General features: G+C 33.4%; 1 protein-coding gene across 1 annotated transcript in view; it reads right to left on the bottom strand.

Annotated features, from left to right (window-relative positions):
- The window catches only part of LOC108914928 (putative mediator of RNA polymerase II transcription subunit 26), a 412,039-nt gene extending 395,713 nt beyond the window's left edge, over nucleotides 1-16,326 (bottom strand). The window contains exon 1 of the mRNA XM_018720850.2: nucleotides 15,734-16,326. The gene's annotated coding sequence lies outside the window, so the exon portion shown is untranslated. The remainder of the gene's footprint in view (nucleotides 1-15,733) is intronic.
- Nucleotides 16,327-16,547: the final 221 nt, after the last annotated feature.

Raw genomic sequence — 16,547 nt, 5'->3', positions numbered from 1 at the left:
TCCAACGAGTGTACCAATAAAAAAAATAAGTTAGTCTATATCACAAAAATGCAACATACATCTGCCCCAGGTACCCATATGTGTCAAAAATCCCTACAATTTTCATCTTATATTTTTTTTGTATCACGAAAAACGGAAAACTAATATCAATTTTCACGTGACCACCCTGTACAGTGCGAACTAATCATGACGCTTTTCTATTTCCCGAAAATATTGATAAATACGTACATGTAGATGTATGTAAAGTTTGGTCGGAATCGATTTTGAGTTAAATTATTCAATTTGACTAGCGATAAATACCTACATTCAGATATTTCAACTCGGTTCACATCTATGTTTTTCATTTTCAATGCATGCGTATTTTGCATTTACAAATAAAACCGTCCCGCGAATAAAGAACATTCCGTGTTCAGACAGCCATTCAAGAAGCAAGATATCCAATTAATACGGCAAATAAATATGATCCATAAGGTCAAAATCAGGAAATGAGATATAGAGGAAACGAACACACCTTGGCACGAACAGCGTTACACAACGGGAATGTTAATTAATCGTAATTAAATATTATTGAGTTTCCTTGCTATTAATTTAAAAAATACATCTTCAGAGAGCGTTTCCTTTTTATTAATTTGAGAATAGCCTTCCCTGAAATCGAGTTTCATCGAGGCAAAAATGTTTTAAATACCGTTTATGAAATATGGAAATATGTGCAAATCACCTCCCTTTATTCAATATTAGTATAGGTTTATTTTCGTAAAGAGAAGACCCGTGTTGAAAGAATGTTCAGGTAACTGTGCTATGGTTCTGGTAAAGAATATTTTTTGTCAAAATGATAGTTAAGTAAATTGAAATTACGCTGGACATTACGGGTTAAATTATTCTCTGTAACAACAGTATCCATTTTCTAACCACCCTAATCATAGTAATATCATTTTTAAATTTGTCTATATCGCTCCTTATACCTATACACTCAATTCTAGTTACAGAAAAAAAATTAATAAGCAGCACTTAGACAACTTAAAATCTAAATAATGTTGATATGGTAGTTATTACTTGAATTTGTGTATATCTAGCGATTAAGTGCGTTGCTTTGGGATTAAAAGCAGGCCTGTGATGTTAACAAGAAACACAAACCCACATGTTCTTCCAAAAGCTCCTCCCGAATCCCAAAGCATGAATCACGCCGAGGCAATACCTTATCGCATACTTGAAATTGATGTTAGGCACCGTTAGAAGCTCGGTTAGAAGTATGTGTTTGTAAATCTAATCTACCATGCTGGATTTTAGTCTTAATGGAGGTTTCCTTTTCGTAAGTTGTTGCTTGATTTGTTTATCAATAATTAAAATCGTACTTACATCCTCAATGTTTGTGCTAAATGTAACAACAACGTCGCTAAATCGAAAAACATGACAGATTAGCACAAAGTATCCCGTTAATATACAGAGTCTTCATATTCTTCCTTATCAATATTAATGATTCATTTATAATGAACAATGACAAACCGTTGCGTCTACGCTCGAGACAATGCGACTGCTGATTGGTTGAATAAAATCTCGTTAAAAATTACACCAATAAACGTTGTATTTTAAAGTAATCTTGATCTTGTTTTAATAATTTTTAATTTTACCGAAATTTAATTGCAAAAGTGAAGGAAATAAAATTAATATTCCAAATAAAATAGCGCTGGTCACATGTCTTGTAATCATTTATAAATATTCTGTATACAGGGTGTCCACACTTATCGGCGCACTATTGCTAACTCCGTCGAAAAAAACAATTGAGCATCGCGTTTTCGTAATTTTTAAAAAACATGTTTTTTTAATGGAACACCCTGTACATATTTACATATTTTAAAAGAAAAAATTGTTGTGGAAAAAAAGTATTAATACATAACTCTCTTCAATTGAAAAATAAATGAAGAATAGGCATCTGAAATTTTTCACATTTATTTCAATGAAATGCATGTCAGTAAAGTCAAAAATTTAAAAAGTAAAAAAACTACAACTAATTAGGTTAATAAATGTTCAAAAACGTTGCCTTCTTGTTCAATACATTTCAGAGCCCTTGCGATAACACCGCGCTGCACTCTGAATAGTTCTGCCTTTAAATAACCCCACAAATAGAAATCCAGTGGCATTAAATCAGCTGACCGTGCTAGCCAAGGGATTGGTGCCACTGTCCCCATACATTGTTGCCCAAATATTGTATTTAATAAGTTAGTGGTTCTGAAATAATTATGGGCGGGCGCTCCATCCTGCTGAAAATAGACATACGGACGATCAATTAGTAGCATGTAATAAATTCAATAAATCTTTCTCTTGTTGTTCCACGATAGATCCGACAAATTGCGAATCAATTAAATCGCACCAAACATTTAAACTAAAGCGATTCTGTGGATTACGTGGATCCTAGGGCTTGCAATCCCGGTATACCGGGATCCCGAAATAGCGAGATCCCGCACCAATTTTTAAATATGCGGATCCCGTTGTGGATTGCGGGATTCCGGGATTGTGCACAGGTGCTTCTCAACATCCGTTTGGCGTCGTTGATTTCACACGTGGCCCGACCACGACGCACAAAATAACTTTGTTTTCTTCGTTGTTAGTAGTAGTAGTCTATCACAGAATAATTAACGGATATATTCTAGAGGAAAGTATCTAGAACTAGCCTATATTTGTCTAAAATCTGTAAATCCCAACAAGTGTCGAGGCCGAGAGAGCTTTTTCTGCTACCAGTTATCTAGTAAATGACATACGGAGCTCGTTATCATACCACAGCGTAAATATATTGTTTTCTTCGGAAATATTTTCAGCAAAACCAATAAATAAAAATAAATAATTTTCTCAATTAATATTAATTTCGTTATTTTATATTAAATACATATCATTTTGTTTATGTTGTACATCTTAAGCCGTGTTGGGGTGCGTAATACAGCCTAATCTGCATAATTATTTTTGTTTGGCGTTCAAAAAAGAAATTTTTTGTGGTATATTGAAAATAAATGATATAAGTTTAATTTTATACTTGTTTTAGTTAATACATAAAAAATGTGGATATTATAATAGAATAATATATCATATTATAGCGGGATCCCGTTTATACCGAGATCCCGCGGGATTTTAAAGTCAAGTGCCGCAAATACCGGGATTTTCAATTCATTGCGGGATTGCAAGCCCTAGTGGATCCCCTGTTACAGGATTTTCTTGACTCCAATAATGTTGATTGTGTTTGTTGCACATTCCATAATTTGAAAAATTAGATTCATCAGACCACAAAATGAACTTGCAATTATTTGGACGCTGATTAAAAATATTTAATTACCAATTGCAAAAAACAATCTTCTTTCTGCATCTCCAGCTACGAGGGTATGTACCTAATCTTTTTAAAAGGATAATATTTGTGCTTCTTTAAAATCTTGCGAACTGTATTTCTCTTGATCTCTAATTTTCTGTAATATCTCTGATAGATTTATCTGGAAACGTTTCATAATAAACTGACACATCGACTTCTGTTTCTTCGTCGATTACAAAAACTTTTTTCCTTTGTTTTCTTAAATGTAGCTTCATTATTTTTAAAATATCTGTATAATTTTAAAAAATATTGTCTACTTGGTGCCTGACGATCCGGAAATGCAGGTCGGTAATATTGTAGTAATTGTACAGAATTTTTTCTGCAAATTTCTGCATTTCAGATTTTCTAAATGACTAAACGGCATGCTATACGCTAATAATACTGAAATTTTACTAATGAAACAGAAATAGGTTGCACAGACTAGTGATACAAGTATCCAACAAATTATTAACTTGACAGTTGTTATTATAATTTGATTTTATTGTTACTGACATGAATTTCATTAAAATAAGTGTGAAAAACGTCAAGATGCCTATTTCTCATTTATTTTTCAATTGAAGAGAGTTAGGTATGTACTAATATTTTTTTGTTCACAATAATTTTTTCTTTTAAAATATGTAAATATATACAGGGAGTTCCATTAAAAAAACATGTTGTTTAAAAAATTACGAAAACGCGATGGTCAATTGTTTTTTCGATTGCACCATTTGAATCGATAGAAAAAATTCTATTAGTATGCTAATTTAGTCTATTTCGTATCGCCAATAAGTAATAATGGAGTTAGCAATAGTGTGCCTATAAGTGTGGACACCCCGTATATTGCGGGTATACAATTCGAGAACTCTCCCGGCAAAAATCCTTGCAAATGGCTCTGCATAAAAAACATAGTTTTTAGTTGTTGATGGGCAAACTCGCGATCGTCTTAAAAAAGTGGATATAATAAATGTCTCTTCAAGGACTCCCTGTTAAACAATATGTTACCTGCTTAAGCCTGCTACCTAAGCACACACAATGGGACCTTGACTCACAGAATCCACATGTGTGTAGGTATTAAATTCAGAGAATATATTTATAGCTACTTCTAAACTACTAGCTATCTTGAGCTTAAATATTTACTTCTCGCATGACTTAAACAATAAAAATTTGGCTCAACAATTGACCCGTTGCAATTTTTCCGTTCCCATGGAAAAAGTGGGAAGAATAATTAATTAATAACAAGTAGGACGTTTTATTTGAGTAAAAAACATTTAAAAGATAATTGATACAGTGACCGACCCATTTCCTCGACAAATGAAATGTAATCTCTTCCTGCTCATAAATCCAAATTAGGAATCACCTTAAATTAACTTCTTTCAAGAGACGAGATATAAGATTAGTATTCTCATAAAAAGTTTCGCGGAAAAAGTAATTTACCAAGAAAGTTTTCCTTTGTAGAACTTCGTGGAAATCCCCGGACTTTGGAATTTAAAATTTGTGGTTTCTGTATCTCTCGGTTTCCTTAAAGCGAAGTCGAAAGCAAATTGATATTAATTTGTAATTCTTCTTTTTGGTAGATACGATTAACAAGGATCACGCTACGAAATGTACACAATTAAGTATTAAATTTTTCATTGTCAAATATTTGAAAGATTAAAAAATATATTAAATTTCAAATAACAGAAGTATAATAATTACAGCACTCCGACAAAAGGTAATATCGACAATATTCGTAGAAAGTATATCTAAATCTAAATTACGCGTATTTAATTGTTTATATTTCACCCACGATACAGAACAAAACATACCGAATTATTGAAAAAACTGAGACATATCTAATTTCACATATACATCTACTTACAGCGACGCCACTGGATTTGCTCAAAAAACCTCAGTGTACCTTTGCGATTCATTAGAAAAAAACCGGTAAAGTATACTGCAGATTATTTTATCCCATTTTTCTTTTAATTGGCTACTTTTGAATGGTGTTTCAGTATTAACATTTCAAAATTATTCCGAGACTCACAATCAGTCAACCAGTCTATCTGGCCTAAATTTAACTTATATAAGTAAACCGGCTTACCTCTTCCGCAGCCAGTTTCGAATGAATTCGGTATTGTGAGAAGCTGATAACTCAAATGAATCATTCAATTTCGCGATTATGTATTTATTTATAAATAATGTTTCCCAAGATATGCCCGAAGTTAATGGTTTAATCAACAATATACAAAAGATATCATAAACTACTCTTTTAGAAGTAGGTATAGTCTTTCCGAAGTCAGTTGAACATGTATAAAAAACCGAGCAATCAAATTTAATGAGTTTCATAGGCGTCCCTAAAAAAATTTTCTGCTAAAGGTAAAAAATTATAATAATTTGTGTATAATGTGTAAATAATTTCTACTATATGTTCGTTCGACCAACAACATAGTTTAATTATTTATGTCCTCAAACAATTGTATTATATTGATGGTAAATTTCGTTTTGTTCCGTTTCAAAAGGTCTCCAAAATGTCCTTTCGCAATTGTAATATGAATGATTAATAGAAGGTGTCTATAATAAATTAAAATCATCTGAATCACACCAAATTCCGCATTGCTGCACTGCACTGGCAGGCGACTTGTCGACAACTGAAATTTATGACGCAGTCGACCAGAGTAACAGTGCGCATTCCTGTTTGCCCGCACGCTCATTCTTCAACTGGCCGTATACATTTCTACCACCTGCACGTTTAGTTCGACCAGACCTGTATATGGGTATGGCTAAATAAATATGGGAACAAATTTTTCAAATATTTCAATGCAGAGTTGCTGCGTCAACGACCGAACCTGGTACATACTGTCATCCTCGTGGTTCTTCAATTGATATCGGAAAGACTATACATAATATTTTCTAAATTAATAAATTACAAATAGCAATAAGAAAGTAAGTACTTATTATAAAGTTAATAGAATTCATATAACAAATGATTATGCTAAATTGACATTTGTTTGACATTTTTCAATGGCGTCCGTCGCCCGTGTTTGTTTTCATTTGAATTAATTTGCTACTATCGTTTCTTTTACTTCAATATAAAAACGTACATATTTCAAATCAATCGCTTTCACACATAAACTTTTGGCATTTGGAAAACGAGAATAATAATTTGTTGGACATGTCGTTTTTCACTGACGAAGCATGGGGCAAAATTATATAACCTGTTCTGCAGAAATTCTCATACATTTGTAGAAACCTTAAAACTAGGCGTTTGGGTAACGATGTCAAAAATATAACAACTGCAAAATGTGTATAGAAATATGCGCAGGTGCAGAAGAGTAAATTTGTGCATAGTGAAAAGACATCATTGAACATAAAATGTGTTTTTACCGCAAATATGGCAATATAGCTTACTAATCGTATGAATTTGAATTTAATTTATATTGCAGCAAAGAGTTTGTAAATTGAAGTAACTTTTTCGTAATTTTTATCTATAAAAGTCAGAGTTTATTGTAAAGGGTAGTTACACCGGGTATAGTAGTTACAAAATTAAAATGGTGGTTATAAATGTCGATTTCGGTAGTAAGAAATAATTCAATTTCTTAACGCAAATTACTCTTAAAGATAAATTTATTTTCAAAAAAATATATTAACATATTTTAAATCAAAGAAATAATTTTAAAAACATGTTTTATCTTTTCTAATTTGGTCGCGACTGTTTTCATTTTTTTCTCTTCACAATTATTAGCTTAAAAAAATATACCTTTGTACCACGACTGTTTTTTTTTTGCTTCCGGGCACTTTTTGATTCTTCTGTTCTTCATGTCTATCCATTTTTGGATGGCATGTCTTGGATCCCAGGTTTCCAAGGGTGGCATATTAAAATAAATGTCCAGACAGAGATTCTCTTTAGAAATGAGTAATTTCGATCTATCTGCACTTTTCAAGATATTGTCACAGCTAATCAATCTTTCCACATCGGCACTATATGGTTTTGCTGCAATGATTCTGGAAAATATTATTACCAGAGTTGGATATTTTCTTAATTAATAATAATAATAATAATATCTCTACTCCTCATTCTAATTACGAGAATTAGCCCAGAAGTCGGAGACTTGTGCGGGAGAGGAGGCGGCATATTATTATTACGCAGGCCGCATTTGCGCCCAGGAACGACTTATGTTGGTAAGCCCTAACCACCATTCAGTGCAGGAATGAGGGAAACCTGGAAAACCTCATTAATTAGGGGGGCGGTCAAATGCCAACCGGTGTCAATCTCTCACATTGACCCGAGCCAACATTCTTCCACCCTACCATACCTGCACAGAGGGCGCCAATCCTCCGTACGAGTATAGATAATCTACGGTCACCGGCTGCGGGATTCGAAACCCGGGCAGTTAGACACATCGATTTAAGTACTGACGCTTTAAACCGTGCGGCTATCGACCGAATAAATTGTATCACAACTTTTAATTTCTCTGGCAAACTTTGGTTTTTCATTTATTGAATGACATTTAGCGAATATTCGAGATCGAGTGTCGTCAAATCTAGGACACTGGCTATACATTTATGAATTTCTTCCAAATTAGCAGCTGGCTCAAATCTCGTAAATGGTTTCAATAAATAACATTTTTTTTTTGCTCGTGGTAGTTACAAAACTATGCTTACAATAAACTCTGATAAAAGTAAAGTATCTGTTTGTTTTACTCTGTACTTAAGTAAAAATAATAATAAACTGTTATAGGTTCACATAATTTTCTTTTTACTTTCATAGTAAAAATTTCCAATTTGTTAATTAACAAGTGACGTTTGACAATTTTCTCCTTTTAATAAAGTTACAAGCATTTTAACGAAAAAACAAAAGTATGTTTCAGAGGTATCTAATACTAAATTAGATGTATTAAGATATCGATAGTTCATGTCAATCGATTTTAAAAAGAATGTTATTTAATTACGTGTAACTCCTTCAACCACTCCATTAAGGTTTAGGGATTTTCATTTGATCTTATCTACCATGCATGGGCGTAGCTACAATTTTTGTTTGGGGTGGGCCCAGGGCTGCAAGTTCTATGGAGGCCCCTAAAGCTCTCGCAATCAACCACTTAACCGATATAAAATTTGATTTGATTCTAAAAAACGTCACGCAGTTGTCGATATGACAAATATGGTAACACATATTAGATCTTTTTTTTTTTCTGGGGTGGGCACTAGGCTTTGTGGGGTGGGCCGTGCACACCCCTGCCCCCCCTAGCTACGCCCATGCTATCATGAACTGTTGATCGCTTTGATTGACGTAGTCGATATATTAGGAACGTCAAAAGCGAACACTCGGTATTACCACCGACGCCGACCGTGTCCCTGTTACCTCCGCGATAGCAGCCGTACCACCGGTACCCTCTCCTTCGGTAACCATTTTCGAGTCGCATCGAAAGCGAGGCGCATTTATTTTACGGTTATCGCGGCGGCAGGCAGAACAAGCCGACTTGAAACACTTGACTGGGTCGGTCTAGGATTTCAACACACCGAGAACGATGAATACCCGCGCGGACGGTCACTAACCCTGACGATCTAGCAGGCTACGTCTGAGTACGCCCCGCCTGCTTGTATGGGTGCGATCGAATCGCAGATAGAAATTTATTGGCAAGCGATAATCGTCATGTGGGGTAGGAATTAGTGTTATTGGCTTTTTGAGGGTCGATATCGATCGTATCGATTCAGCAATGGGTCGGACGAGTGCAAAAGCGCACGCGATAATTATTTGAATAAAACAGGTGTTAGCGGAAATAAAAATAATGCCCGGATCATTAATCATGTCCGGTTATCAAGTTTTGTAATGCAATCTCTAAAATGTCGATTGTTTAATGATGAAAAATGGTCATATAATTTGTGAAATTGTTTCCCAAAGTATTTTCATGACCTTCTTAAAAGTACGACTATCGCCAGAAGATATGAATACATTTTTTAAACATAAGGCTGTGGTTACACTAGATACAGAGAGAGGCGCAATTCAATGGCGCGCCAAACGGTTCAACCGAGACATGCGTGAGCCGCTGCCTCAGACAATTTAATTGTTGCTTTTAATAATGAGTACGACTATGTCTCGCGGCATAATTCTGACAGCCCTATTAATTATTTTATTTATTTATAAATTTAAAATTTGTTATTTATTACTGGACGATACATTGGAGTACACATTTCAGTTTTTAAACAAACCCTCGGATATAAACTAATTTAAACTAGTACTTGCCATATTGCAAGACAAGCCTCGTCGGTAATGAAATTCATAGACGACGCCTATCCTAACGGATGAGGTAATAAAACTGTCAGCTTTCTGCATTCGGCAAGTACTGCCACACGTACCCACATATCGCCCGTTGCTTCGATTTACGAGTATGCCGATAAAAGATAAATATCTATTTTCTAATATGTTTATGGACATTTATTAAATTGTCGAACAGCAAGTAGGTAGGTAGAGGCGGAGTTCATGGCGCAGGTATAAATAAATGCAGCTTTTTCAAACTAACGAACTCCTGTGCAGCCATAAAATAAAGTTGATTGGACTTCTATTCAGGAAGCAATCAGCATCGCTAACAATCACTCCTTTGACGGTTTTTATTTATTAAAGACGGGCAGTAATAATGAACTGCAAATAGGTACGAGGCTGAAAATTCTAATAGAATCGTAAAATATGTGCAGTTGAAGTTTGTACCTCAATGGCAAGATAAATTAAAAATTTTATACAAAAGGTACATTAAAAAATTACGTTTTATTTGTAAGTTTCCTTAGGAAAGCTAATACGGAAAAATATGTTCAAGACTAAATGGGCCAAATTAACATAAAAATTAGAAAAATATGTATGTTTTACTGACAAACAACTAAGAGGTTGAAGATCTGATTTACCCATAAGTAAAAAACTAATTGCTATTAATATTCTAACGATACACGAGTCGTACGTTCAGATTACTGAATATTATAATTGGTTAAAAAATAATGTTATGTAGCTTTTTTCTTATTTATGTAAATTATTTGACGATTATAATTATTGTTCAATTATCTAAAGTACATAAATAGGCACGAAATATGGATTCACGGTTTGACTTGATATTCAAGCAATTTTACTTGACTTAAAATAAAGTAACAGTAGCAGTAGCCAAATGTCAAGTCAAGTAGGTAGTTATATTTCAAGTACATACTTGAAAAATGAATGAATGAAAGGAATAAAGGTTCGGAGTGAATCTATTGAGTGAAATTATTGAGCACATTTTCACTCAGTATTGGGTATTTTCATATTTTTCCTCATTTGTGATTATATTTAAACTAAAACTGAGTACTCATATATAGGTACTCCTTAAATAAAGTCTTCACGTAAACTCGTATTTGGTGCACTTGTACCTAAATCAGAATAAATGTCCTCATTACTGAGTGAGTTTAAATGTATATTAATTTCGAGTAATTTGAATGGCGCCGTGAAGATGGCACCACTTACATATTGCTTCTGTAATCTCGACCACATTTGATAGGGGCCCGTTAGATGCTCCAGAAAAGCGTGATCGGCACTCGCCAGGAGTACAGGTCTTAGCCGGCGGCGGCGGCGGATCTCAGCTCAGCTGGCGGGTCTGAGCCAGGACAGGAGGAGGTCCCGCGAAGTGAGTTCATTTCAACACTGTACATCCTAATTAATGATTTATGAGTGATTTATTCTTGCACTCAATATTTGGTTAATTAAAAACCAAGTCTGAGTAAAAAATGACTCGATAATAGTTAAATTTAAATCATATTAGAGAAAAAGTCAACTCTAAATGGTTTTGTATACTCAGAATAGAGACAAAACAAAAATATTGATAGTTAGCAGTAACTCGGATTTGAGTAAAATTCACTCATTTCTGATGCAATGTTTCACTCAGTTGTAGTCATACTAATAGAGTGAAAATTTCACTCAATCGGGTATGGACAGAAATTGATACTTATTGAGTAAGATTGAGTGAAATTTTAATGAAATTGTTTTACAGTGTAAGGTGGTAATTCAAAACAATTTTATAATGACAAATTTTGATCAGAGGTTTTCCCCCTCCTTAAATATTTATCTACTTGCTTAGTACGAATCAAAATCTATTTTATTAACTATCAAATGTATATTTCATATAGGTAGGTACTAGCGAATCCTGATTTATATCCGGTTTACTTTATTATGAGTATCTACCGCAACAAATTAACGAATTATTTCACACACGCCTCTGATGCACCCTCGAATTTAAAGGTAGATCGATAATTTCCTGTTCCGATTCTCCCTTTCTCACCTTTTAAACCAGATCGTATAAATCCATCAATCTAGCTGCACCTGCTGTAAGTACATTCGATCCGATGATTAAAATCTGTTTTAGAATCACTTGGAAACAGAAAAAAATTTTAAACACATCTTCAGCACATCTGCAGGAGTTATTTGGTTTGCAAGGTTGAGGAGTAATATTGAATTATTAGTTCTGAGTAATACTTGAGTAATGAATTATTACAAGTTTTGGCCAGATAATTACGAGGTTTGTTCAGAAAATAACCGATCTTTTTGAATTATGGAGATATTTAGTGCTATGCGGTTGGCAGCATTGCGTTATGCATAACCTCCTCTGTAACCACCTGCTATTGGATTGTTGATATCTGATTTGGTTTTCGTGATATTGTTATTTGAATGCAACCCGTTTAGCAACGATTTTTGAAATGTGCGATTTTCGGGAACAACGATGCAACGTAAAATTTTGTGTTAAGCTGGGGAAAACTTTCACGGAAACATTTAAACTTTTGCTTACGGAGATGATGCTCTGAATCGTACGCAATGTTATATACGAATGGTTTTCACAATTTAAAAGTGTCGCCAGTCAATTGAAATGATTCTCGACCAGGAAGGCCTGCGACTTCAGTTGATGATTGATCTGAACCTTAATCTATGTGTCGTCAAAATAAGCGTGTGTAATTTTACAAAAAATTTCTATGAGTGTAGGTTCGATACCTATCTATTCTGACAAATGTTTAGTTGGCACAAAGTTGCAAATTAAACGAGTTCAAACGGGACAATATGTCCTCGAACGTGTCTTAAGACATTTATAATAGTTACCTATTTGTTTTTTTTTTCGAATACCTACGTTGTCATAAAAATGCTTTTGACCGTTTTAAACTCTTGTTCTAGTCAGTTAGATATCCATTCCTAGCTTGGCATTGGTTAGTAGCGACATTACCATTCTGCCATCAAGATAGAAGCAGTTAGTCAGTCGTGTAACGGGAAAATGTCGAAATTCGACTGCGTGACGGGCCAACGAATTTTATAACCCAGATTATCGTTGCCTCCATTATTTGCTAACAAGTGAAATTTCATTGTTCAATCGAGAACGAATTATTGATACCCATTATCACCAATCAATCTGTAGGTATCTAGTACTATATTTTGACAACTACACTGAAAAAACAATTACTTTGTATTAAAGGAAATAATAAGTACAAAGTACAAAGTATTAAAATTATTTTTTAGTAAAAATTAAATGTTTGGATGAGAGCATCGTATGTACTTCTCTGTTGATACGTCTCGACACTATGGACTTGGAAAACAAATTGGACTTAATTTCACTCGATAATCTATCAATTTTTGTCCGCACCCGATTGAATAGAACTTTCCTTTATTAGAATGAGTACAACTAAAATTTTATGAGTGAAACTATCAGTTTTTGTTTAAATATTATTAAAAATGTGTTAAATTACCAAAATGCCCAATTGACTGAAAATGTGCTCAATAATTTAATTTGAGAAAGAACATAATTTAATTTGAGAAAGAACATAATTTTGAAACTTGTCAAGAAAAAACGTGAAAAAAAAGAATCCACTTTTTATAAGCTATTGATTGATTAATTAATATTAAAATAATATATTTTCATTGAACATTATTATTAAATTAAACTAATTGTAAAACATATTTCTAATAACTTTAAAACATGTACATCTCAAAATATGATGTGTAGATTAATAATATAGAGGCGAAATGTAACACTAAATTAAAAATAAATTAACATTGAAATGAGATTTATTACTCGATTTATTACAAAACTATGAACTTATTATTAGTTACTTTTCACATTACGTATTCTAGGCAATATCCAAAACTAGGATTAATTCATAGTAAACGATTTTCATTTACTCCAAATAAAAACCTTTTTCACAATTTACAAACACTTTTTTGCGAATGTAGAATTTCTTTCCGATTTCTTTTCTTAGTATTTCCGATCTTCTATTTTAATGCCAAAAACTTAAATAAATGTATACAAAATAATTTAATTTCTGTTTGATTTATCCATAAACATACCTAAGTTGAAAAATTCATTTGTATTAAAGATCGATCATACAAAGCTTCTCATCCATAAAATATCACTCTCACCTCACAGAACAATTTGCTTTACTTTCACCGTAAAGTCAACGATACTTAAATATATTGTACACCTACCCTAGGATATACCATTATTATCTTTATTATTGTCACCTGTTCTATTGTTCGATGCACTAAAGCTAAAAGCTTTTAAATTTCTTCTCAAATGATTGGTTAGATACCTACTTTCTTTTATTAATCTGATCATCAGCAAAAGCTATCTTTATATTTGCTGTCTAAGTATTAATAACTTACCTAATTGTTTTCATCAGATAATAAAAAATACATATTAATTAACTTACTATGTGGGATATTATATCGAACATGTTTAAACCATTTGCAACTAACTTTCCACAAACTATACTTAACTAAGTAAGTACCTACCTACGGCTACTTACCTATAAATTACTAAAATTTAATAATACATAAATATTCTACAAAATATTATATTATAAACATTAAAAAAAAATCCGGGATGAGATCTTCATAATCTTATCAATACAAACCAGATTAATTAGTAGGTACCCAGGTAAGCTTTCGAATCACTATGCTGTCACTAATTTTTATAAAGCTTATTTTATTTTATTAACATCGAATAACTACCTAGGCTAGGTAACGAAAATGTATATCTACTAGTAAATCTACAAACGGAAATCTGAACTAAATTGAAGTTGTTCATTTTTTATCATTTTGAAGATTACATACCTACAAACGTGCCAATTAATTACTAAATCGAAATGATGCGTACACACTGTTTCAAATGTAAGAATTCTCAGAAGAACTTCACCAGAAAACTGCAAATGAGCCAGTAGCAGCGGCTGGTGAAAATTAAAGTCTTATTTTGATAATTAAGAGCGGGAACTAGGTACTTGCTTACCATTTTTTAGGGATTGATTTCTAGGTCCATAAAGGGATTTCGAAAGAAATGTGCGAATGGGATCTAGAAGAAGGTTATGCATTATATTTGCAAAATATTTTTTCCGCAATCAACTGATACAAAAAAACAAAAACAACAAAATTTTCTATTTTTGTAAAGTTACAGCACTGACAATTGCAAGATAGAAAATTAGTATCGAAAGAAAATTTAAGTTTGTAAAAGATGACAAAAAACAACTGTTTCTACCTATCTAGGTAGGTATGTTGATTGTGAAAAAAAATGACAAAATTTAATATTAAACAGTCACCACTGTGAGCCAGCAAATTGTAATAACTACTCACGTTTATCGATCTAGATCATGTTCAATTTGATCCCTGGAAATCTCTTTCCTGAATATCTCATCCAATTATTATTATTGATGTAGGTATAAATAAATTTGGTACACAGATACAAATTTTATGTAAAATTATACAATAGGTCCCTGGTTACAGAGATTACTGTAAAATTGTCTTAATTTCAGCAATAATGTAATAATGTAAAATTTCCTTATAGGTAGGTACCTACAAATAATGTAATTTTACATTAACCCAATGCGGCTCAACTAACCAATAATTTAATGTGAAATTTTGCATAGGTACTTTTTTATGAGTGTAGCAAGACAAACTTCACGCTTATATTCTCTAACGACAATCGGATAAACAGCAAACTACAACCAATAATCATAGCGAAACTGCAACAATCCAAACAGAGCATCAATTTTATGAAATACTTGTAGTCCTACATGTAGGTAGGTTCCTATGTAAAAAAATTTTGTTAATCTTGGACAAAACAATCCTTGAACAACTTGACCAACCGAATTGCATCCATCCAAGTAATCTAAAAAAATACATTGAAACAAGTTTGTATGTTTTATGGAGATATTTATTCTACAAATAAAAGAATTGCCGAACCATCTTAGCTACTTCCTCAACTAACTCACGTTTTGAGTAAAGAATTTCGCTTGCTATGAAAGAAAACACTTGAAAAGATGCGATTATCAGTGATAAATCTAATAACTATTGATTCAGACAAAAAACTATATCGATACAGAGAAAACAAAAAAAATTAAGTCAAGAGTAAGCTAGGTACATTAAAATTGCTAAAGACTTACCCTTAAGCAACAATCGATAAAGAGCTTGTATAATCCAAGTAAATAAAAAGTAATCCTTAAAATGGCACACTGATTGTTTAAGAAACTGCTTGCACTCCACTAAATTCACTGTGATTTAGGTACTATTCCTACTTATTGTAAATGAAAGAACTGGTACTGTCGACACCGTCGGACGCAACTTGGTCTCGAACACAAAATAAACCTCACTACAGCAGAACTAGCAAAAAACGAGCGGTATTATACCAAAAATAACCCACTAACACTGCTACGTGGCATATATTCGTAAAGAAACTAAAATAGCAGTCCCACAAACACAATCGCGCGTTTATCGCTAAGTAAACATTTTTAACTCAACATTGCGGCGCGTACACAGAATAATCCACTTGCATCAAGTAGGCTGGCTGGGAGAGGACACCAAATTACAAAATCGAGTCGTCACTGGCACTGGCACTGCACCTTCAGGGTAGCGCGGACGTTTTATCGGGCACACGGAGAGTTTTCCGATAATTTCTGACGCAAAATGGGGGGTATTTACGACAATGGAAAAATGACACAGGCGCGGTTAAGCAAGTCAACAAACAGCGCGACTACTTCGATTTCCCAAACTCGAATGAGAGCGGCGCGGGAAGGAAAAGCACAACGCAGAATTGCAGAGTGGGGGGGTTCCTGCTCGTCGGACGGACCGCACGTTGCCAAATTTACTCGGTGTTCATTGACCTAGACATTAAAAAATACCTAGCTGTTATTTTCAGAGACCACTAAAAATAATTAACTTATGTAAAAAATATATCTAATGTAAATAAAATTTATCCAC

The sequence above is a fragment of the Anoplophora glabripennis genome, unplaced genomic scaffold (genome assembly GCF_000390285.2).
Source record: "Anoplophora glabripennis isolate ALB-LARVAE unplaced genomic scaffold, Agla_2.0 scaffold19, whole genome shotgun sequence".
In the NCBI taxonomy this organism is placed as follows: Eukaryota; Metazoa; Arthropoda; class Insecta; order Coleoptera; family Cerambycidae; genus Anoplophora; species Anoplophora glabripennis.
The sequence above is the reverse complement of the archived record's forward strand: the minus strand, read 5'-3'. Positions and strand labels throughout refer to the sequence as shown.